Consider the following 23684-nt stretch of genomic DNA (forward strand, 5'->3'; position numbering starts at 1 on the left):
TAGAAGGTGTAAGTCAACTACCCTGGCCAGCAAGATGTCCGGATCTGTCCCCCATTGAGCATGTTTGGGACTGGATGAAGCGTCGTCTCACGCGGTCTGCACGTCCAGCACGAACGCTGGTCCAACTGAGGCGCCAGGTGGAAATGGCATGGAAGCCGTTCCACAGGACTACATCCAGCATCTCTACGATCGTCTCCATGGGAGAATAGCAGCCTGCATTGCTGCGAAAGGTGGATATACACTGTACTAGTGCCGACATTGTGCATGCTCTGTTGCCTGTGTCTATGTGCCTGTGGTTCTGTCAGTGTGATCATGTGATGTATCTGACCCCAGGAATGTGTCAATAAAGTTTCCCCTTCCTGGGACAATGAATTCACGGTGTTCTTATTTCAATTTCCAGGAGTGTATATGAAGATAGTTCTCGAAAGAACAGATACCATTGACGATCGTGCAGTTTCCCTAGAATACATGATAATTAATTGAAACCCTCAGCTGCTGACAGGTGTTGTTGATTTACCTCGATGGGGACGGCTGAAAATGTGTGCCTCGACCGGGACTCGAACCCGGGATCTCCTGCTTACATGGCAGACGCTCTATCCATCTGAGCCACCGAGAACACAAATGAATCGCGCGACTGCAGGGAATTATCCTTTGCACGCTTCCTGTGAGACCCACATTCCCAACTGTCCACAATCAGCATACGTAATGTACCTAACAGAATCTTACGGGAATCGTCACCTTAGTGTGCGCGAGTAATGAGTAGATGGGCAAATATCTACTAGGTACATTACGTATGTAGACTGTGGACAGTTAGGAATGTAGGTCTCACGGTAAGCGTGCAAGGGATACGTTCCTGCAGTCGCGCTATTCACCTGTGTCCTCGGTGGCTCAGATGGATGCCGGCACGGTAGCTCAGCGTGTTCGGCCAGAGGGTTAGCTACCCTCTGTAATAAAAAAACTGAGTTAATGGATCAACGAAATGAAACGGGTGTCTAGCGACGTCCGCCCTGAGCAGATACAAAGAACTAATACGAACAAAATGAGATTAAAAAAAGAAAAAAAAGAAAAAGGTGGATAGAGCGTCTGCCATGTAAGCAGGAGATCCCGGGTTCGAGTCCCGGTCGGGGCACACGTTTTCAGCTGTCCACATCGAGGTATATCAACAACAACTGTCGGCAGCTGATTCAATTAAATGGAATATTGCTTAATTTGGATTAGATTCGTACATACGTTCGTATCGTATTTGTTTTACATATTGCTATGCCTGTTCCTACGCGTTTATTTATCGATTGTCTTTATTATTTATAGTTCTCTGTTGCTATTTGATTTTAAAAGTGTATCTATTAGGTGTGGACGCTAGAAAATGGAGTGCCAAGTGGAGAGACTGGAAAATTTTTGACGTATTCATTGAGTTAATTAAACGGGTGACAGCAGCCGAGGCAGCAACAATCATTTGCGCCGCGTTTGGGGATAATGCAACTGGACAGAGCACGACAAGAAAATTGTTTTCTCGTTTTAAAGAGGATCATTTTGACATTAGTGACACTCCACATTTAGGAGGACCTCCGGGATTTGATGAAGATCGTTTAAACGCATTAATCCACAATAATCAATGTACTCGAGAACCGGCAAATGTGATGAACTGTGACCATTCCACCATCGTGCGTGCGACATTTGCATATAGTGGGGAAGGTTCAAAAATCGGATGTATGGGTAACGCATGCTATAAGCCAAAACCATAAAAAAATCAGCTGGTGGCACACACACGCATCTATGCTTGCTCGTCATCAGTTGGCTCGTCAACAACACTGACCATACCCATCTTGTATCGTTAGTGGGGACGAGAAGCGGTTTCTTCATGCTAACACAAGGAACAGTAGAGAATGGCTGAGTCCAAACAAAGAAGCAACTCCCCATACAGAGACCTATGTGCAGCCACAAAAGATAATTGTAAGAAAATGCACTTTCTTCATGCCTTAGTTGATGCTGAAGGAGTTATCAGGATCCGTATATACGATGCGTCAGTGGCAAATCAGTGCAGCAGCATGGACTATCAGCTCGGAGACCATGGCTGCGGTTACCCTTGACGTTTTATCACAGACACGAGCGCCTGCGATGGTGTACTCAACGACGAACCTGGGTGCACGAATGGCAAAACGTCATTTTTTTCGGATGAATCCAGGTTCTGTTTACAGCATCATGATGGTCGCATCCGTGTTTGCCGACATCGTGGTGAACGCACATTGGAAGCGTGTATTCGTCATCGCCATACTGGTGTATCACCCGGCGTGATGGTATGGGGCGCCATTGGTTACACGTCTCGGTCACCGCTTGTTCGTATTGACGGCACTTTGAACAGAGGACGTTACATTTCAGATGTGCTACGACCCGTGGTTCTACACTTCATTCGATCCCTGCGAAACCCTACATTTCAGCAGGATAATGCACGACCGCACGTTGCAGGTCCTGTAGGGGCCTTTCTGGATATAGAAAATCTTCGACTGCTGTCGTGGCCAGCATATTCTCCAGATCTCTCACAAATTGAAAACGTCTGGCCAATGGTGGCCGAGCAATTGGCTCGTCACAATACGCCAGTCACTACTCTTGGTGAACTGTGGTATCGTGTTGAAGCTGTATGGGCAGCTGTACCTGTAGACGCCATCCAAGCACTCTTTGTTTCAACGCCCAGGTGTATCAAGGCCGTTATTATGGCCAGAGGTGGGTGTTCTGGGTACTGATTTCTCAGGATCTATGCACCCAAACTGCGTGAAAATGTAATCACATGTCAGTTCTAGTATAATATATTTGTCCAATGAATACCCGTTTATCATCTGCATTTCTTCTTGGTGTAGCAATTTTAATGGCCAGTAGTGTATTATTATTATTATTATTATTATTATTAGTGTCAGTGCTTAAGCGTGATGCATAGGTAGCCTGAAGCCTTCCAATTTCTGCAGTTACTAGGCTTAAGTACAGTCCATACATTTTAATTTGGTTGACTTCAAATGGAAGAACAGAGTGTGGGTGAATCAAGTGTCGCTAGGGAGACGAGTGATGTGGATAAAGCTTGTTTTGTATCAAATGTCTACCCTCAGAGTGGAAACAGTTGAAGAGTTGTGTGTGAGACTTGCAGTGTACTGAGAATTACTTCATTATTTTTTTAAAAAAAGCTTGTTACAAGTAAGTAGTACTAATAGTCTCACTGACTCATTATTAGTTCGTCATTTAACAAAACACCAAGAAAAACTAAATGTCGGCTATCTTTTGTCATTTTAAAAATGGAAGTATGAAAGAAAGTTCTTTTGAAACTCCAGATTGGAGTATCAACAATATTAGGATAACGACGGATTGCTACTTAATGTAAAAATGACCTGAAGAGTATATAGTGTTCCTTTCCATATATCTGACATGAACAATATAAATAACGACAAAAGAACTATACATGCGTAATGTTGTGTGAACTTTAATGCCTAATTGTGATACGGACAAAGTGACGAAATAACTTTAAAGACAATTTATCGATTCTGATAATAGAAAAAAGACATTTTTCTCCGTGATATAAGATCATATGTGTAAACTTAAGAACTGAACACTATATATAATCTTTGTTATATTATAAAAGGACTGGAAGACAATGAACTTAGTCGCCTTCTGATGTTTTCTTGTGTCTTAGCTACTGTTTGAGTGCAGAAGGTACGATTGTATTGCGATAGCTTTTGTCTTGCTCTCGTTTAACTACTGGAACATAATTGATGTGTAAAAGAGTTACGAAAATATAATAAGCTAATCTGGAGAGCAGAGTAATTATTTAAGGAACCCACGCCACATTTGTTATAACGCAAGAGTTTGTGTAGTATTTTTTGCAGCTGCTGCGGAGCTAGCTGCGATCATCTTTGACTGAGAAAGTTGGCTGGCATTACGCGGCGCATTTAAACTTTTTATTTCCACAGGAAATGCGACGAAGCCGGAGCAGAAGAACTTATTTAAAAATACTATCAAAATTAATTAGCATCAAATCACAAAATTTATTTTATCATAAAGTGACTATTTTCAGTGATACAATTTATCATAGGTCAAGTGCCTATTTGCAAAAATTTTATTACGCTGACGCATCTGATATTATTTGTAGGCTGCCTGGCGCTCGTTTTCAATCAGAATTTAAAGTTTAATTTGGCAACCTGCAAATATAATATTGCTTATTTGTAATCGTTTGTTACGAAGTTTTATGAAAGATAGCTCTACGAAATTTAACTTCACGAACTTATTAGAATCCTCATATAACTTATAGCAGAAAGAGACATTACAAGTAGCAAATAGCCGCAATGAAATTACCGTTACACGTTACGGATTACGGCGAAAGCCTTGTGCAGCAAAGAAGCCGTTTTCCTTGTTGAAGAAGGCGTTGGCCGAATGTTATAATGTGTAACAATCTTTTCGTTGTGCCTGTCTGCAACGCCGCAGGTCAACTTTACAGTGAGTAGCCATTTATCCTTTTCCCAAAGGAAATTATTTTTTATTCTAACGTTTAGTTAGGAGCTAATGTTGATGTTGGGGTGTTCCAACTAATACCTGATTGCATCCAGGAATAATGGTCTCAGAAAGACTGGGAACCATTGCTCTACGCTATGGAACAAATCTTAAGTCGTAGTCTTCTTTTCGAGCCAACTATAAAGTTTAATTAATCCTTCGACATTTGCATTATATAGCGTCCGGATGATTGGTCAAAAGCCCTCTATCAGTGAACACAAACACGTGCCCGTCGTCTTCCTACGCAGCGCTTTTGTGAAGAAATCTCAGCGAGAGCTATTCAGACTGATGTACTGGCAAAGCGCAAAGCCACTGTTGCCACCGGCGAACTCCGACCGTTTCGAGATGGGCCCGCTCATTTCGCCTTGTCGCGTGATATCCTACTGTCAATACCGTGAGCAAGTTTTTAGGCCTGCGGGTCCGCCTGGGATCGTTAATATCTCTTGAGAGAGGCAATTTCAGTTTCATCTGGCCGGAACATTCTTCGGGAAGTTGCGGAGTTGTAGGCGCAGCGGTGCCCGCTTCGCATAGGGGGCGGCGAGATACTCTGTGGCAGCCGTGGTCTTCCACTGTGGGCGGCAGTGGCTGGGAGGGGGGAAGGGTTGGGAGAGCTGCGTGGTGGGGGGAACTGCGTAGGCGGATCGCAACTGATTCGCCTCTCACGCAAGCGGCGTGATGAGGCGTGACCTCGCTGCCCGTGTATCGCAGAGGGAACGAAACAACTTTGTTCATTATTTACGCACTGCAGCCGACATCTCGCTATCGCTTACAGCTTCTTTCGCAGCAACTGTTGAAGGCACTCAGGCCATGTTGTTTCTTCTGTCGTCAGTAGCTGGGATGTGATCTCACGGCTGTATGCGTGTGCCCCCCGTCTCCCGCTTTCGTTATCCAGCGTGGAACATCGACTGCGATCTCCATAACGCTGCTGGTGTCCAGAATGTAGATTTAGTCTAGATTTACTCCTCATGCTACTCCACAGGGCGTGTCGAAAACTACTTCGTGCCAATATTAGCAATTTTCTGTTCTGTTTTGTTCGTTTATTGACGGAGGGCAAAAATAAAAGAGTGTCTAAATTCAGTCTCCAGATCGCTCTCTTTATTTCCATATAAGCGGTTTCTGGTCAGCTGCCTATCTTCAGACCTATTTCAAAAAATTATTTTATAATTAAGATTGGTGCAAATTACAAATGGTTCAAAATTTAAGTTCAGAAAGCTACAAGATTCTTAAGAAAATAGTTATAACCGTGGTGTATAAGTTCGTAGCATAACAAACACAACAGTTACACGTAACAGAGAGTTTAGTCATCAGTAACGTATTTTCCTTCACTATTTACAAGAGTCTGCTAATGCTGGTGTAACTTTTCAAATCCGCAACTGTAGAAGTCACGAGGTTTTAAGGCGAAGAGCTCCGTGGAGCCATGTTTGGAGCGCATTTTCACACGGATAGGAAGTTCCGTGAAAATTGTACGATTAGTTCGGAAAAGGCAAAAACCTGAAGGCGCAAGTGAATAAGGCTGGCGCAGAATGACTTCCTAACCCGTCTCCTGTACAGAGTTTTTTGTCAGTTCAGCAGAATGCGGGTGGGCGTTATCGTGGAATAGTATCACTTCACACTGTCTGCCTGGTCGTTGTTCTTAGATTGCGTCTGTAACATTCTAAGTTCTTGACAATAAATGTCAGCAGTGACGGTTACAGCTTGGGGAAACAATTCGCAGTAGATAACAAAAGTCTTTGTTCCACAAGATGCATAACATTATATTTTGTTTTTGTATGTCCATCCTTTTGACTGGAGGTCTGGGGGTCCACGACCGTTCACTAATTGTAAGGAAATGAAGCAAAAATGGTTCAAATGGCTCTGAGCACTATGGGACTCAACTTCTGAGGTCATTAGTCCCCTAGAACTTAGAACTAGTTAAACCTAAGGACATCACAAACATCCATGCCCGAGGCAGGATTCGAACCTGCGACCGTAGCGGTCCTGCGGTTCCAGACTGCAGCGCCTTTAACCGCACGGCCACTTCGGCCGGCGAAATGAAGCACTCACAGCCGTCCTTACTATGTTGTTTATTGTGTAGCTACCAGTTCTGGCGCTTCAATGCACCATCTTCAGGCCTTAGTTGATGCTGAAGGGGTTTATCACGATCCATATATACGATGCATTAGTGGCCAGCGTAACTGGTTTACGCTAACTATCTTTAACTATGATGTCGTCTCTGACTAGACAGTTGATCTTTGGAGAGACGGAATCACAGTAACAGATAGTCTGCGTAGACCAGTTATGTTTGCCACTGACCCTCGTAATAACGCGAACTCTGCGGCGTATAATCATCCATATAAAGTTTTCCGTCTGCACTGGCTCAAGCAGCGAAAATTTTATTATAAACACCCTGCACTTGAGTTCACTTTCCCACAAACGCACAGCTATAGCAATGCTCCTTTTCTCCTCCCAATTTCACCATTTTCCCACAGGAAGGAGGCGTCTGGAGCAATGAAAGCTGCTATCGATAAAAAAGACAGAAGAATCAAGAACGATGGAATCGACAAAACACTGACGGGCTAGTAAACGAAAGCAGTGCGAGGAAGATTCGCTATTCGTCTACACTATAATGAAAACCCGAGGAGTGGAAGTTACTCATCGGCAAACGGATCGCGCGGAAACTTCCACGGATGTAGAAAACAGGTCACTGGCGGACCTGGTAGAAAGTTTTCAGCGATTTATCTAGAGTTCGTAACTGTTGGAGGCAAGATGTTGTACGTTAGTGAAATATGAAGCCTATATCTCAGGGCTTAGTCAACCGATGAAGGGAGATGCTGGGCCATCCCAACTCCACACAGTTACATTCAGTGGGCTGGAAACGCGAGACCAGTTCAGTCTTGCGTGGATATCATCTCTCCGTAGCGGCCTATCTCAGGCGATCGTAAATATCGACATACACTCACGCGACACTATTTGGTTACCATTACTCTCACTGAATTTATTCAGTTACATTTATGCAGCATGCAACACAAAATAAGGCAGTGTGATCTCACAGCTACGGATATTGAGAGGCACATGATCTGACGGTCCCTATCTGTATCATTAACCAGGTGTACTTGAATGTGCGAAGTAGCAGTAGCGAAATGACGTAAAATCAATATGAAACAAAATAGCCGGACATGAAATACAACAAAATACAGATATAATAGCAGAAACAACAAGGAAAAGCACACATACACTACTGGCCATTAAAACTGCTACACCATGAAGATGACGTGCTACAGGCGCGAAATTTAACCGACAGGAAGAAGATGCTGTGATATGCAAATGATTAGCTTTTCGGAGCATTCACACAAGTTTGGCCCCGGTGGCAACACCTACAACGTGCTGACATGAGGAAAGTTTCCAACCGATTTCTCATATACAAACAGAATTGACCGGCGTTGCCTGGTGAAACGTTGTTGTGATGCCTCGTAGGAGAAATGCGTACCATCACGTTTCCGACTTTGATAAAGGTCGGATTGTAGCCTATCAAGATTGCGGTTTATCGTATCGCGACATTGCAGCTCGCGTTGGTCGAGATCCAATGACTGTTAGCAGAATATGGAATCGGTGGGTTCAGGAGGGTAATACGGAACGCCGTGCTAGATCCCAACGGCCTCGTATCACTAGCAGTCGAGATGACAGGCATCTTATCCGTATGGCTGTAACGGATCGTGCAGCCACGTCTCGATCCCTGAGTCAACACAACACAACAAAAATCAGCATGAACAGTTCGACGACGTTTGCAGCAGCATGGACCAGTAGTTCGGAGACCATGGCTGCAGTTACCCTTGACGCTGCATCACAGACAGGAGCGCCCGCGATGGTGTACTCAACGACGAACCTGGGTGCACGAATGGCAAAACGTCATTTTTTTTTCGGATGAATCCAGGTTCTGTTTACAGCATCATGACGGTTGCATCCGTGTTTGGCGACATCGCGGTGAACGCACATTGGAAGCGCGCATTCGTCATCGCCATACTTGCGTATAAAAAATAAAGTTCAAATGTGTGAAATCTTATGGGACTTAATGCTAAGGTCATCAGTCCCTAAGCTTACACACTACTTAACCTAAATTATCCTAAGCACGAACACACACACCCATGCCCGAGGGAGGACTCGAACCTCCACCGAGACCAGTCGAACAGTCCATGACTGCAGCGCCCTGGACCGCTCGGCTAATCCCGCGCGGCACTGGCATATCACTCGGCGTGATGGTATGGGGTGCCATTGGTTACACCTCTCGGTCACCTCTTGTTCGCATTGACGGCACTTTAAACAGTGGACATTACATTTCAGATGTGTTACGACCCGTGCCTCTACCCTTCATTCGATCCCTGCGAAACCCTACATTTCAGCGGGATAATGTACGATCGCATGTTGCAGGTCCTGTACGGGCGTTTCTGGATACAGAAAATGTTCGACTGCTAGCCTGGCAAGCACATTCTCCAGGTCTCTCACCAATTGAAAACGTCTGGTCAATGATGGCCGAGCAACTGGCTCGTCACAATATGCCGTTCACTACTTTTCATGAACTGTGGTATCGTGTTTATGCTGCATGGGCAGCTGTACGTGTACACTGTACACGCCATCCAAGCTCTGTTTGACTCAATGCCCAGGCGTATTTAGGCCGTTATTACGGCCAGAGGTGGTTGTTCTGGGTACTGATTTCTCTGGATCTGTGTACCCAAATTGCGTGAAAATGTAATCACATGTCAGTTCTAGTATAATATATTTGTCCAATGAACCCGTTTATCATCTGCATTTCTTGGCCAGTAGTGTACTTTTGAACGTTTATCCGATATGAATGACAATAGGTTGAGAAAACAAATGCTCAAGTACACCACCGTTTCTGCGACGTCATGAAGGATAAAGGTGCTTACAACGAAATTTATTCCACAGATTAGGGACATGACTAAACAAAAAAATTTACAATTATAGAACTGTACATGCATTTTGAGCGTGTGAATTCAGTATGGTATAGCATTGATCATATACTGCTGGGGCGACAATGCCATGCGGTTTGTAGACACGTCCACAAATCATCGAAGGTGATTGTCGGCCGACCGGAACGAACAAGTTGCCGATCGGCAACATCCCAGCGATGTTCGATGGGCGACATGTCAGGCGAACGTGCAGGCCAAGGAATTAGTGCTATTTGTCGTCCATTGCAGAAGGGTTACACATTCCTCGCCACATGTAGTCGGGCATCGTCTTGCCGAAACATGGCACGTAGAGCTGCCTGCAAGGGGGGCCCTGTCTCGGGGGTTTAAGACGGCCCTGATGTAGCTGTTGCTGCTCAGATTGACTTCAGTACGTAGGACGCAAGACTGCGTGTTATTGCTGATGGCGCCCCAAACTATCAAACCTGGCTTTTGTCCGCTACGCCGTTCGACAGTGCAGTTTGTTGACTGTGTTCACCACGGTAGCGCCTAACGGGTACGCAGCCATCGCTGTAGAACACGTTGAAGGAGACTCGTCCGAAAACACTGAATTTTGCCACTCAGCAAGCCATTTTCAACGTTCACCTGTCCATTGCAGTTTGAAGCGTTGGTGGCTTCTAATCAGTGGAAGCCGACCCAGTGCCATGCCTGCTACCTGTGCACCCTTCAGCAGATGATGTCGTACCGACGTCGCAGACATGCGCACACCAGCTGGAGTGCTCCAGCGCCGAACCAGCAGTGCTGCTAAAATTGTTTTAGAACTTTCTGTACTCTCTTGCTGGTCCGATGCACAGGGCATTCTAGTACTGCGTCAACAATGCGAGTTACTAGCAAGCGCACAAGAGCAGTAGTTAGCGCACTCGGTCGAGTGAACATAAACTGGGTCTGCACAAACAACTCCGGAAGGTTGACCACAAAATTTTTCTGCCCTTACCTTTTACTTATTGTGAATGATCTCCTTCGAAATACTCTCTTCCACAGTTGACACACCGCTCCTAGAGCCTTTTCCACTTCCCGAAGCAGTCTTGGTACGCCTTTTGCTGGATCGCGCAAAGCGCTGTCTGTGAATTTTCTTTTATCTCATCTATCGTTGCAAATCTTCGTCATTGTAACGAGGTTTCCAACTTTGGAAATAAAAGGAAGTCCACAGGAGCCAGGTATGGAGAGTACGGAGGATGAGACAGCATACTGATTTCGTTTTTTGCGCAACAGTCACGCACCAACAGGGAGCGTGGTGCAAGAGCCATGAATTGCTTCGTCACATTTCAGGTCGTTTCCTTCTTGATTCCGTAAGCAGAAGAAACTAACGATCAAAGTCCGAAAACAATTTATTGGACTGTTCAATTAACCAAAACAAATTCTTCAAGTACAACACCAACACAAAATAGTGATCCGTCTTCGCATCACAACTACATACAAGAATAATATAGAAAACAACGGAAATAATTTCCTACTAGTCTCCGCCAGAGACTTCTCCGATATACCAAGCCTAATCCAGAGATCAGCGAGAAGATCCAAGCCGGGCTCCAGGGACGGCAACTATCCACGTCTGCTGGCGGTCGATGAACTGCCGATGTGCGGCCGAGCGCAGGCCTTCATAGCGCTTCGGCGGATGAGTACCTCGGAACTATTTTTCATCACGTGGTTTGACGTGTGAAAATAGTTCCGGGACCTGCAGTGACCTCTTGCTTATGTTTATGTGTCTTTGCTGTGTTGTTGTTGTTGTTGTTGTTGTGGCCGTTCACCAATATTGCCTCTCGGTTGTGTAGTGCTTCGGTGTGCCTGCGAGCGGGCAACCCGCGGCTGCAGGTTGTCAGTTTGGTTGCTGATACTCAAGGCGCCGTGATGTCTGGTGAAGAAGGGCGTAGCACTTCTCACATTTTCTCGCAGGAGTCGCAACATTTCCTGATAGTACCATCGTTTAACAGTTTGTCACTCTGGTAGGGATTCATGATGAACTAGTTCTTCAAAGCCAAAGAAAACTATCAGTATGGCTTTGACATTTGACCTGAACTGGCGAGCTTTTTTTGGTCACGGCGAATCTTTCACGACCCATTGTGAAGATTAAATCTTGGTCTCGACATCATAACCATAGACCCATATCCCATCACCAGTTACGATTCTCTTACGGAACATCTCGTTCTCATTTGCGCGATCCAAAAGCTCTTCACAGATTGCGAGGCGAAGGTCTTCCTGGTCTTGACTCACGAGCCATGTGACGAACTTGGCGGCAATACGATGCATTCCCACATGCTGTGTCAGGATTTCGTGACATGAACGAACTGAAATTTTACATTCTTCTGTAATCTCTCGAACAGTCAGTCTTCGATTGGCATGCACAATTTCGTTGACGTTCCGGACATGAGTGTCGTCGGTGGACGTAGAAGGGCGTCCTTAACGAGGATCAACTTTAACTTCCGTCCGGCTACTTTTAAATCGTGTCAACCATTGGTAACCCCTTAAGCACTCATCACCGCAGGCTTCCTGCATCATTTTGTGTCTCTGTGTTAAAGGTTTTCTTGAGTTTCGCGCAAAGTTTAATGCAGCCACGTTGCTTCTTAAATTCTACCATCTCGAAATTCGCAGACTGTGCGACACAACGTTCTACTCAGTACAGCACTGGACAACAATTAACACACATATACAACAATGAAACTTCCGGCAGTTACACATGAAACATAGGCGTGCGCAGGGATGCCAACCACGTTTCGTTCCAACACACAATTGGCGCGAAATTAAGAATGATACGAAGCTTTTTGAACAGATCTCGTACTGCAAGAGTTGTAAGCCAGAAATACGACGCGTTGAATTACGAAGTGTTTACCAGCGCATTGACATCAAGAGAAGGAGTGTGATACAGTTAAGCGTTCTTACCATTGCTTGAACGTAAATAAATCAAGTTAATGGAAGACATCTCCCATTTCCACCCATGAACCTGACCAATTCTTATGGCTAATTCTGTTGTAAATAATTACAGTTACTCCAAGCACAGTTAGGCTACAGTTTAGTTTTTCTGTGCAGCCCTGGCTGAAGGAAGTCTTTCACCCTATACTCCAAGAGTCAGACATTCGGATCACAGATCTCTAAAAATAACATGATGAGAACTTACACAGCTCTCAGATGCAAACTGTCTAACCTCTAACCTTTTGAATAATTATCTCACGTTGATGAATTGTTACCTGATGTATTTAATTCTGGATTTTATGTCTTGCTTGGAATCTCAGTATTGCTCCGAAACGGTGCCTATATATTTTACGCAGGACACTTGTTCCACTGTATTTGTTTTATTGTGAGATTTGTTGGGTTAACGTTTTAGAGAATATCACGATATTACCCTTACACAGGACTTTTTACTGAGCTGAAGTAAATGGTTTCTCATGCAGTAAAAGACGGAGCATATTCTCAGCTTAAACTCAAAGAGCTTGGCAGTTGATACTTGGAGTGCTGACACATTATCTGCGTACCCAGTAATGCTAGCAACTGATGATTTATGCATGGTGATCATATCAACCTGTATCGCATCAAAAATAGCCTGAAGATGACGCACTGAAGCGTTGAAACTGGTAACGACAAAATAAAATCATAAGGACGGCTGTAGGTGTTTTTATTTATTTGTCACGACAGTAAACGGCCGTCGTCCCAGAGATTTCCTGCCAAAAGGATGGACATACAGAAGATCAATACCGCGGTTCGATCGCGTCTGAATTGTTACTTTGTGCCAGGAAGGGCTCTCAACAAGGGAAGTGTCCAAGCGTCTCGGAGTGAACCAAAGTTATGTTGTTCGGACATGGAGAAGATACATAAAGACAGAAACTGGAGTTGACATCCCTCGCTCAGGCCGCCCAAGGGCTACTACTGCAGTGGATGACCGCTACCTACGGATTATGGCTCTGAGGAACCCTGACAGCAACGCCACCATGTTGAATAATGCTTTTTGTGCAGCCACAGGACGTCGTGTTACGACTCAAACTGTGCGCAATAGGCTGCATGATGCTCAACTTTACTTCCGGTGTCCATAGCGAGGTCCATCTTTGCAACCACGGACACCAGGCAGCGCGGTACAGATGGGGCCAACAACATGCCGAATGGACCGCCCAGGACTGGCATCACGTTCTCATCACCGATGAGTGTCGCATATGCCTTCAACCAGACAATTGTCGGAGACGGAGACGTGTTTGGAGGCAACCCGGTCAGACTGAACGCCTTAAACACACTGCCCAGCGAGTGCAGCAAGGTGGAGGTTCCCTGCTGTTTCGTGGTGGCATTATGTGGGGCCGACGTACGCCGCTGGTGGTCATGGAAGGCGCCGTAACGGCTGTACGATACGTGAAAGCCATCCTCCGACCGATAGTGCAACCAAATCGGCTGCATATTGGCGAGGCATTCGTCTTCATGGACGACAATTTGCGCCTCAATCGTGCACATTTTATGAATGACTTTCTTCAGGATAAAGAGATCGCTCGACTAGTCGCCAGCATGTTCTCCAGATATGAACCCTATCGAACATGCCTGGGATAGATTGAAAAGGTCTGTTTATGAACGATGTGACCCACCAACCACTCTGAAGGATCTACGCCGAATCGCCGTTGAGGAGTGGGACAATCTGGACCAACAGTGCCTTGATGAACCTGTGGATAGTATGCCACGACGAATACAGGCATGAATCAATGCAAGAGGATGTGCTCCTGGGTATTAGAGGTACCGGTGAGTACAGCAGTCTGGACTACCACCTCTGAAGGTCTCGCTGCATAGTGGTACAACATGCAATGTGTGGGTTTCATGAGCAATAAAAAGGACGAAATTGGCGTTTATGTTTATCTCTATTCCAATTTTCTGTACAGATTTCGGAACTCTATGAACCGAGGTGATGCAAAACTCTTTTTGATGTGTGTATACACTTAGTCCAGTGATCCTCCAGCTTTTCATCCCATCGGAAAAATAGGCTCTCTCAAACTCTACAAAATACTCGTTGACTGCATCTATCACTTGCTCATTTGATGAAGATTTCTTCCCAGCGATCTGTTTTGATTTATGCGAAATTCCAAGCCCGGAAATGAAAATGTTTAATAACAGCAAAAAGCCTAGCGGATCACGACTAAACATCGCGACACACTGGGTTCAAATGTTGGCTGTCTGTGAGCAATCGCGGCACCCATTTCGGACACAGCTTCTTCGTAGTCAGTTGTCGGTCCAGGATATTATACACTTGCTCATCTGAGATGCCTACAGTCTCAGCGATCTCAAGAATTTTAATGCGGTGCTCTTGCATCACCTTACCATGGATTTTGTCAACGGTTTCCTTTGTAGTGGCTTCAATTGGTCGGCCGGAAAGCATTTCGTCTTCGGTGGTTGTGTGACCATGTTTAAATTAATTAATCAAAAAATAAATAATCTTCAATGATGGTGTAGAGTCCGAGTGTACTTCATCGAATTCTGTTTTGATTTATGCGAGAGTCTAACCCCTGAAATGAAAATGTTTAACAACAGCACGAAACTCGGTTGTCTCCATTTCCAATCACTGTCCACATACTGTCTAATTCAGAAGGTTGTCAAGAATGAACTAAAAGCTGCGCATTGTTGAAATTCGTTATATGGCCCTTGGAATAATAACGCTTACCATACATGAAGGCGCAACAGAAATGTTCCAGTCTTTCATGAAAGTTTACCAGACTTATCACACCATCCTCGCACGTCGGGGAAGGTATAAGCTATCCGACTGTCCCTGGAATGTGAGCACTCACAAATGTCGACAGTAAACCTCTCACAACGTCGGTCTTGTAGCGCCTGCCGCTGGATTTTCATAGGCATTACCGTCACGCTCTCCTGCTAAGGGAAACTGTCAAATGCACCGCTGTCTGGATTTCATCTATGCGCTCTACAAGTCCCACCTGTAAGGCTCCCCTACTGACAAGTAATACACAAGAGTCGGTCGAACGAAAATGGTTGCAAATTACGCCTTTTGGTGTGTGAATTACTTTTCCTACATATTTATGCAGTTATCTGTCTCGCATTTTCTTTTCCTGCAACTGATTTTACATGATATTTCCTTTTTAGATAGCTCTGGACGATTACTCTCAGATATTTTACGTTCCATCTATTTCTTTCAACTGCTGTTACGTGTACGGGGAGCCCATAATTATAGTTTCGGTTTCAAAACACTGTAGAAAGAGAACCACCACTCAGAATGACGTCAAATTTGAACAGTATATTATTGACAAAGGGTGAAACGTCATGGAACAAAAAAAAAATTTAACGAAAATATGACGAAAATATGGCGCAGTAAACGTCGGAATATGTACACTAACAAAAGTGTGGCACACGGCAGTTCCTCATTTACAGTCTGACACGACCAAAATGACTGCCTTCATGAGCGATCACGCGCTGCTGGTACAGTTCTTTTACAAGAACAGTCACACACACTGAACAGTACTAATGGCATAATGTGCAACTCAAACCATACCCGTCATATTGCGATTCATCTGTTATTGGTAACCAACCCCATTTACGTTACAACGCTTATAGTGTCATCTATTGGTAAAATTCGTGTTCATTCTGTGTTTTTGTCCCATGACGTTTCCCCCTGTGTCAATAATATGCTGTTCACACTTGACGTCAATCTGAGCATTGGTTCTTTTTTTAACAGCGTTTTGAAGCTGGAATTTTACTAGCTATACCCGGCGAACTGCGCGTTCCGCCTCTGAAAATCTTTATATGTTATAGCTCACCCGGCAAACGTTGTTTTGCCATATAAATTATCTCTAGTCTAACACAATGTATACATGTAACACAAGAGCCGTTGTTGGCGGGAGCTCGTGACACAATAATAATGGCCGAAAACTGTGTAGGGAGTGAGAAAACGCTTAGGGGGAATTTCGGCAGTATCGGCCACTATTAGTTCTAGTGTTTCCACGGTAGATCGCGCGGATTTAACAATTGGAGCCGATACATGGCTCGTCCATGAGCATAGAAACATAGCGGCAATTTCGTGTCGAAACGTGTTCGCCACCATTATGAATAAGGCCAAGCGCACATGCATAAGTTTTTATCGTACGTAAAAATATTGTACGATTAAATTGTTTTAGAGGAACAAAGGAGAGCATAGGAATTTCTTTGTTCCACAAAAAGAATTTGATCGTACGATATATTTCCGTACGATAAAAATCGATGCGTGTGCGCTAGGCCTAAATGTCGATTTGACGAATGACGCGTGCTACCTAGTTAAACTTCTCGGTCTAGTTACGTCGATTCAAAGAGGGACATTCGAGTCGTTGCTTTTGATACGTATTCTTCAATCACCTATCTATCGAATAGTGAAAGACTATCACCGGTAGACACCTGACGGGGATAACTGTTCAATTCATAATTGATCAGTTATCGACCGGGGTTGAAAGTTATTAAAATACTAAAATCGCTATTAAAAATGGGGGTTGGTGGTAGAAGGGTGAAAATTTAGGATTACGTGTATTTTGTAAAGCCACATCACAAAAAAATAAAAAAATAAATAGTTCTGTCCAAAAAACAAGAGAAAATTTTTTGGGGTGGACCAACCTTACACTTAAGGGTATGAAAAATGGATTACTACCGATTCTCAGACTTACCGAATATACATGTAAAATTTCATCAGAATCGATCGAGCCGTTTCGGAGGAGTATGGCAACTAACACTGTGAGGCGAGAATTTTTTATATTAAGAAAGAAGGTAAGATCTCTTGCAACAGCATCCATTTCATTGCTATGTAAGCGATATTTGCGATATAGTTTTCAGGATATCTAACTTTATTGCAGCCTAAGGAGGAAGCATTGTTTCAGAGATCGAAAATGGTTATCATACACTTCTTACGAACTCTTTCCTTAACAATGGTTCATCTGATCATGTCCGGTGCGTTAGAAACCTAGAATTAGCAATCATAAAATGTTTAGTGAACAGAAACTGGAACTGTACCCAAATTTTAATATTTGCAAGCTTTGTGGATATCGTTAACTTACAGTGGCAGCAACTGAAAGTTACATCTCAGAAAACCCACGCGCAGAGTTATTGACGAGCCTTCTGATACACTACATCGAAAAACTGTCGCCGCTGCAGCTTACATGTTATCAGGAAAAAGTGCAAGAATATTCCTGCCCGTCATCAGCCGAAATATACATTACATCAAGTGGCCTTCCGCCAGAAATTAATGAAGAAAGTTCTCATCTCTTAAGAAAACTCTCAAGACCGAAAAAAACATCTGCGGACTTGGTGTCTGCAACGCGGCTGACAACGAAACATTTTGTGTCGTATTTTATAAATAATGAATTCCGCCAACAAAACATGGCTTTATTTTAGACGAAGCGCTTTTTCGTGAGCAGGCTTCACGCTTTTCCACTGGAAGACGCTTACTGTGATGACACAGCGCTGCAGCATAGGGATAGAAGATGTTGATAGGCAGAGCCTGCGGACTACCGTATAACTCTGAGAAAACGCCTCGCAAGCAAGTGGTTTCTGTTTCCGTGTGTTGTGCAGCTGAAACAAGGTGACCAAAATCTTTGGGGTCGCATGGTACACAATCCTGAATACTTTTCGGTACAGAAGAGACGTGCGAAAGAGAATATTTAGCTTCCACACACTGCGAATCCAGTAGCTCAGTTACAATTGTTGATACGCATTCTTGATGACTGCGTCCTAGTAGCTTGGAAGTGTGAACTACATTTATTCCAGTTATGGACTGTGATACATTTCACATGAGAATTAATTTCTGTCTTTGAGGCCATCTTAAAGACCTGAATACAACAAATTTTCCAATCACATCGAAATAACATAGTCATGTAAACATGGTACCCTCAGACTGTTGGGTCGATGTGACTGAAGTTGGTCATCACAAATTGAAATTAATTACCTGGTGTAGAGTAATGTAGTCCGTAAATGAAATAAATATAAAAATCGTTTCCTAGATCATTGCGAATTTTGCTGCAACTATGCCTGAACTCTTGATAAAACTCTTGTGCTTATTCGCTAGGCTATGTTCAGTAACAGCACATGTTTCTAGATTTCTGTACTTGATGTGCCGACAGTGTTCGGTACAGAGCATCAAAATCACAGTGAGTGCATACCAATAATACTAGGGGAAAAAGTGGCCTTTATCACCCACTATTAAAGCTGTCAGTCGCTCATAAGCTTTTTGAATACACAGAATAAGAGGATTTTGATAATTTTTTCATTATAATTCTGTACGTAAAATATAAAGTTCATGCAGAATTCCAAGCACTTTGCCTCATATCTCAGCTTACACTCAAGATTTCAAAATTTGGTCTTGAGACAACATTTACTGGGCTTATAGAAATAAGTGCGCAAAATTTCATTATTCTATCCTCCATAGAGTCTGAGAAAAAGATACATAAACTTAAAAAACTTAATTTTCAGGAAATGAAATTTGAAGTTCAACCTAACGTTTTCCCTTATGTCACCTCTCCAGAAGGCCCCAGATTTGTTCTCAGGATCTTCTTTCACTTCAAGGCTTCTCTTCTGGTATCTTGTTTTGTGCCTTCTTTCCTTTACCAGGTCTCCTTCTGATTTTTCAACTGCAGATAGCCTATTCTCTCTAATACCTCCGTCCTCCCTGCGTTCCTATAATCAAGTACAAGAAATGCGTTATTAATTGCAATTATGACAACTTAGCAGATGAAAACGTGGTTTTAAGGCACAGTTCCCATACGAGTGAATTTAGAGACTCGTTTGGATTCTGGATTTTGCCATGAACACATTTTTTTTTTTTTAGAGGTTTAGGATCGGCCGTTGTGAATTTAGAGGTTGATGTCCTGAGCCTGTAGATACTTAGACCGTCTAACGTGGCACAGATGATGTGGGAATATGTAACTCTTACTGCACTTTGTGACCGTGGCATTACTGAATGATGAAAGTATCTAACACTTGCGTAAATCTTCGTCAGTAGCATAAGGCAAAATAATTGTTTCTTTATAAACTAGGCAGCTGATTTGTCATTGTTTTTGAAGTTCCCGTAAAAGATCAAACTTAACTATGCTAGCCAAATAGTTGACCGTGTACGGCGCTGTTTGACGTGTTTGTCAAGCATAGATCGTGTTTGACTTGTGTGCCAGAAATTTTGATTAACGGAAAGTTTGACAAGATGGCGGACGTTATTTGCGACACTATGTCGCCGCATATGTTTAGCGGAAAACTGTTTTATTACAATTCATCTCATTATATCGTGAGTTTCCACAGCAATGCAAACTGCGGTCAAGTATAAATGGTAGAGGTTGTAAGTAGGCTGTTTGGGTTTTTATGCTGGTAATGCCACGTTGTGCTCTATATGAAAATCGCTGACTGCGCTGTGTACAGTCTGTGGCTGGTTGGACTCATTGTTGGAATATATCGCTATTGTAGTGTTGGGCAGTTGGATGTGAACAGTGCGTAGCGTTGGGCAGTTGGAGGTGAGTCGCCAGCGGTGGTGGATGTGGGGAGAGAGATGCCGGAGTTTTGAGAGCGGACGATCTGGACGTGTGCCCGTCAGAAAAAGGAAATTCGTAAGACTGGATGTCATGAACTATATATCTATATATATATGGTGTTACAAAAAGGTACGGCCAAACTTTCAGGAAACATTCCCCACAGACAAAGAAAGAAAACATGTTATGTGGACATGTGTCCGGTAACGCTTGCTTTCCATGTAAGAGCTCATTTTATTACTTCTCTACAAATCACATTAATCATGGAATGGAAACACACAGCAACAGAACGTACCAGCGTGACTTCAAACACTTTGTTACAGGAAATGTTCAAATTGTCCTCCGTTAGCGAGGATACATGCATCCACCCACCATCGCATGGAATCCCTGATGCGCTGATGCAGCCGTGGAGAATGGCGTATTGTATCACAGCCGTCCACAACACGAGCACGAAGAGTCTCTACATTTGGTACCGGGGTTGCGTAGACAAGAGCTTTCAAATGCCCCCATAAATGAAAGTCAAGAGGGTTGAGATCAGGAGAGCGTGGAGGCCACGGAATTGGTACGCTTCTACCAATCCATCGGTCACCGAATCTGTTGTTGAGAAGCGTACGAACATTTCGACTGAAATGTGCAGGAGCTCAATCGCGCATGAACCACATGTTGTGTCGTACTTGTAAAGGCACATGTTCTAGCAGCACAGGTAGAGTATCCCGTATGAAATCATGATAACGTGCTCCATTGACCGTAGGTGGACGAAACTAAAATGAGCTCTAACATGGAAATTAAGCGTTTCCGGACATATGTCCACATAACATATTTTCTTTATTTGTGTGTGAGGAATGTTTCCTGAAAGTTTGGCCGTACCTTTTTGTAACACCGACTTTCGAACACTATTAAGGTAGATACATTGTTTGTTCTCTATCAAAATCTTTCATTTGCTAACTACGCCTATCAGTGGTTAGTGCCTTCAGTAGTTAGAATCTTTTATTTAGCTGGCACTATTGGCGCTCTCTGTATTGCAGTAGTTAGAGTAACGAAGATCTTTGTAAGGTAAGTGAAAGGTATAGGTTATTGTTATACAGGGGCATTCCTTTGTAGGGGTTATTGAAAGTCAGATTGCCTTGCGCTAAAAAAAAAAAATGTGTCAGTTTAGTGATGATCAAAATAAGTAAAGAAGAACTGTCTGAGTACGTTGAGTTTTACTCAGCTGTTTCCGTATCAAATAACGTAAGTTTTCCAGCACTGTCATTCATAATTTTTCTAAGGGGACGTTTCAAGGTATAGCATCTTTCCAAGCCATATATTACTCATGAAAAGATTATGAACAAAATTAGTATTTTACGCATTCAGTCACATACAAGCCGAAGTGGAATGAAACAAAAGAAATCGAAGTTCTCCGGTTCTTCCACAGACGATGTGGACTATATGTTTCGTACGTTGTGATGTTTTAATGAACTATGTTAGAGGAATAAGAAGAAGAGAATAAATTTTCAAATACTTGTGTATTCTTTTTCAATGTGAGGGTGAAGAAACGCTAACCAAGGTGTTGGACGTTTCAATATCCATCCGTAGAAAGTTGATTTAATCGTCAGGTTCTGAATGTAACATTTCCATTAATATGTTCTAAGTTGTATATTTCTCTCTCGTTTTAAATCATTCCATGGACCAGCGTCTTGTTCCTTCTTCTTTAAACACAGTGCCAGAGTAAGTGTTGTTGTTTTTGTGGTCTTCAGTACGAAGTTGATGCAGCTCTCCACATAGCCATTCCCACAAGTGCCAAAATGCAACATACACGAAAAGCTTCTGCTTCAAAAGTAAGGTTAAATTTACAAGCTTTCTTGGTGTGTGTACGGGCTTGGCTGCCACATCCGTTACTTGACACAAGTGAACTTGACAGAGAAGTTTGCTCCTTTAGGAAGACCTTACTGCATTTTAAAAAAATTCATTACGCATTCGAAGAAAGTTGATGTAACCACCAGATTCTGACGGTAATATTACCTTCATGGCCAAATCTCTCATTTTAAGCCATTCCCTGAACGAGAGTCTTGTTTTCTTCTACTTCTTCTCTTCTTCTTAGAAACAGCGCCAAAGTCAATGCCACGACTGGTTTGCGTGCATTTGTGGCCGTTCTCACTACTGTCATACTTACGAAGACGGACCTTCTGCTTCAAAGTGACGTTAAAATGTAAAATGTTCTTTGAACGTGTATAGGCTTGCTTGGCAAATCCGTGGCTACATAAGAGCAGTTTTTTCAAACACGTTTGATCGTTTACGGGGGCCTTAGATATGGAACTGAGTCAGAGATTATCTATAAAACCAAAGTGTATACACTACTGACCATTAAAATTGCTACACCAAGAAGAAATGCAGATGATAAACGGGTATTCATTAGACAAATATATTATACTGGAAATTACATGTGATTACATTTTCACGCAGTTTGGGTGCATAGATTCTGAGAAATCAGTACCCAGAACAACCGCCTCTGGCCGTAATAACGGCCTTGATACGCCTGGGCATTTAGTCAAACAGAGCTTGGATGGCGTGTACAGGTACAGCTGCCCATGCAGCTTCAACACGATACCACAGTTCATCAAGAGTAGTGACTGGCGTATTGTGACGAGCCAGTTGCTCGGCCACCATTGACCAGACGTTTTCAATTGGTGAGAGATCTGGAGAATGTGCTGGCCAGGGCAGCAGTCGAACATTTTCTGTATCCAGAAAGACACGTACAGGACGCACAACTTGCGGTCGTGCATAATCCTGCTGAAATGTAGGGTTTCGCAGGGATCGAATGGAGGGTAGAGCCACGGCTCGTAACACATCTGAAATGTAACGTCCACTGTTCAAAGTGTCGTCAATGCGAACAAGAGGTGACCGAGACGTGTAACCAATGGCACCCCATACCATCACGCCGGGTGATAAGCCAGTATGGCGATGTCGAATACACGCTTCCAATGTGCGTTCACCGCCACGTCACCAAATACGGATGCGACCATCGTGATGCTGTAAACATAACCTGGATTCATCCGAAGAAATGACGTTTTGCCATTCGTGCACCCAGGTTCGTCGTCAAGTGCACCATCGCAGGCGCTCCTGTCTGTGATGCAGCGTCAAGGGTAACCGCACCCACGGTCTCCGAGCTGATAGTCCATGCTGCTGCAAACGTCGTCGAACTTCTCGTGCAGATGGTTTTTGTCTTGCAAACGTCCCCATCTGTTGACTCAGGGATCGAGACGTGGCTGCACGATCCGTTATAGCCATGCGGATAAGATGCCTGTCATCTCGACTGCTAGTGATACGAGGCCGTTGGGATCCAGCACGGCGTTCCGTATTACCCTCCTGAACCCACCGATTCCATATTCTGCTAACAGTCATTGGATCTCGACCAAAGCGAGCAGTAATGTTGCGATACGATAAAGCGCAATCGCGATAGGCTACAATCCGACCTTAATCAAAGTCGGAAACGTGATGGTACGCATTTCTTCTCCTTACACGAGACATCACAACGTTTCACAAGGCAACGCCGGTCAACTGCAGTTTGCGTATGAGAAATCGGTTGGAAACTTTCCTCATGTCAGCACGTTGTAGGTGTCGCCACCGGCGCCAACCTTGTGTGAATGCTCTGAAAAGCTAATCATTTGCGTATCACAGCATCTTCTTCCTGTCGGTTACATTTCGCGTCTGTAGCACGTCATATTCGTGGTGTAGCAATTTTAATGGCCAGTTGTGTATATCACAGCCTTCTAGATGT

General features: G+C 43.7%; 1 protein-coding gene and 1 non-coding gene across 2 annotated transcripts in view; both read right to left on the bottom strand.

Annotated features, from left to right (window-relative positions):
• Positions 1-23684, bottom strand: part of LOC126457081 (chordin-like protein 1) — a 672845-nt gene that overhangs the window by 272267 nt on the left and 376894 nt on the right. The gene's annotated exons all lie outside the window — the stretch shown is intronic.
• Trnat-ugu (transfer RNA threonine (anticodon UGU)) lies at positions 543-617 on the bottom strand. Its single transcript has one exon. It is a non-coding gene; the product is annotated as a tRNA-Thr (tRNA).

Source organism: Schistocerca serialis, chromosome 1, assembly GCF_023864345.2.
Source record: "Schistocerca serialis cubense isolate TAMUIC-IGC-003099 chromosome 1, iqSchSeri2.2, whole genome shotgun sequence".
NCBI classification, from domain to species: Eukaryota; Metazoa; Arthropoda; class Insecta; order Orthoptera; family Acrididae; genus Schistocerca; species Schistocerca serialis.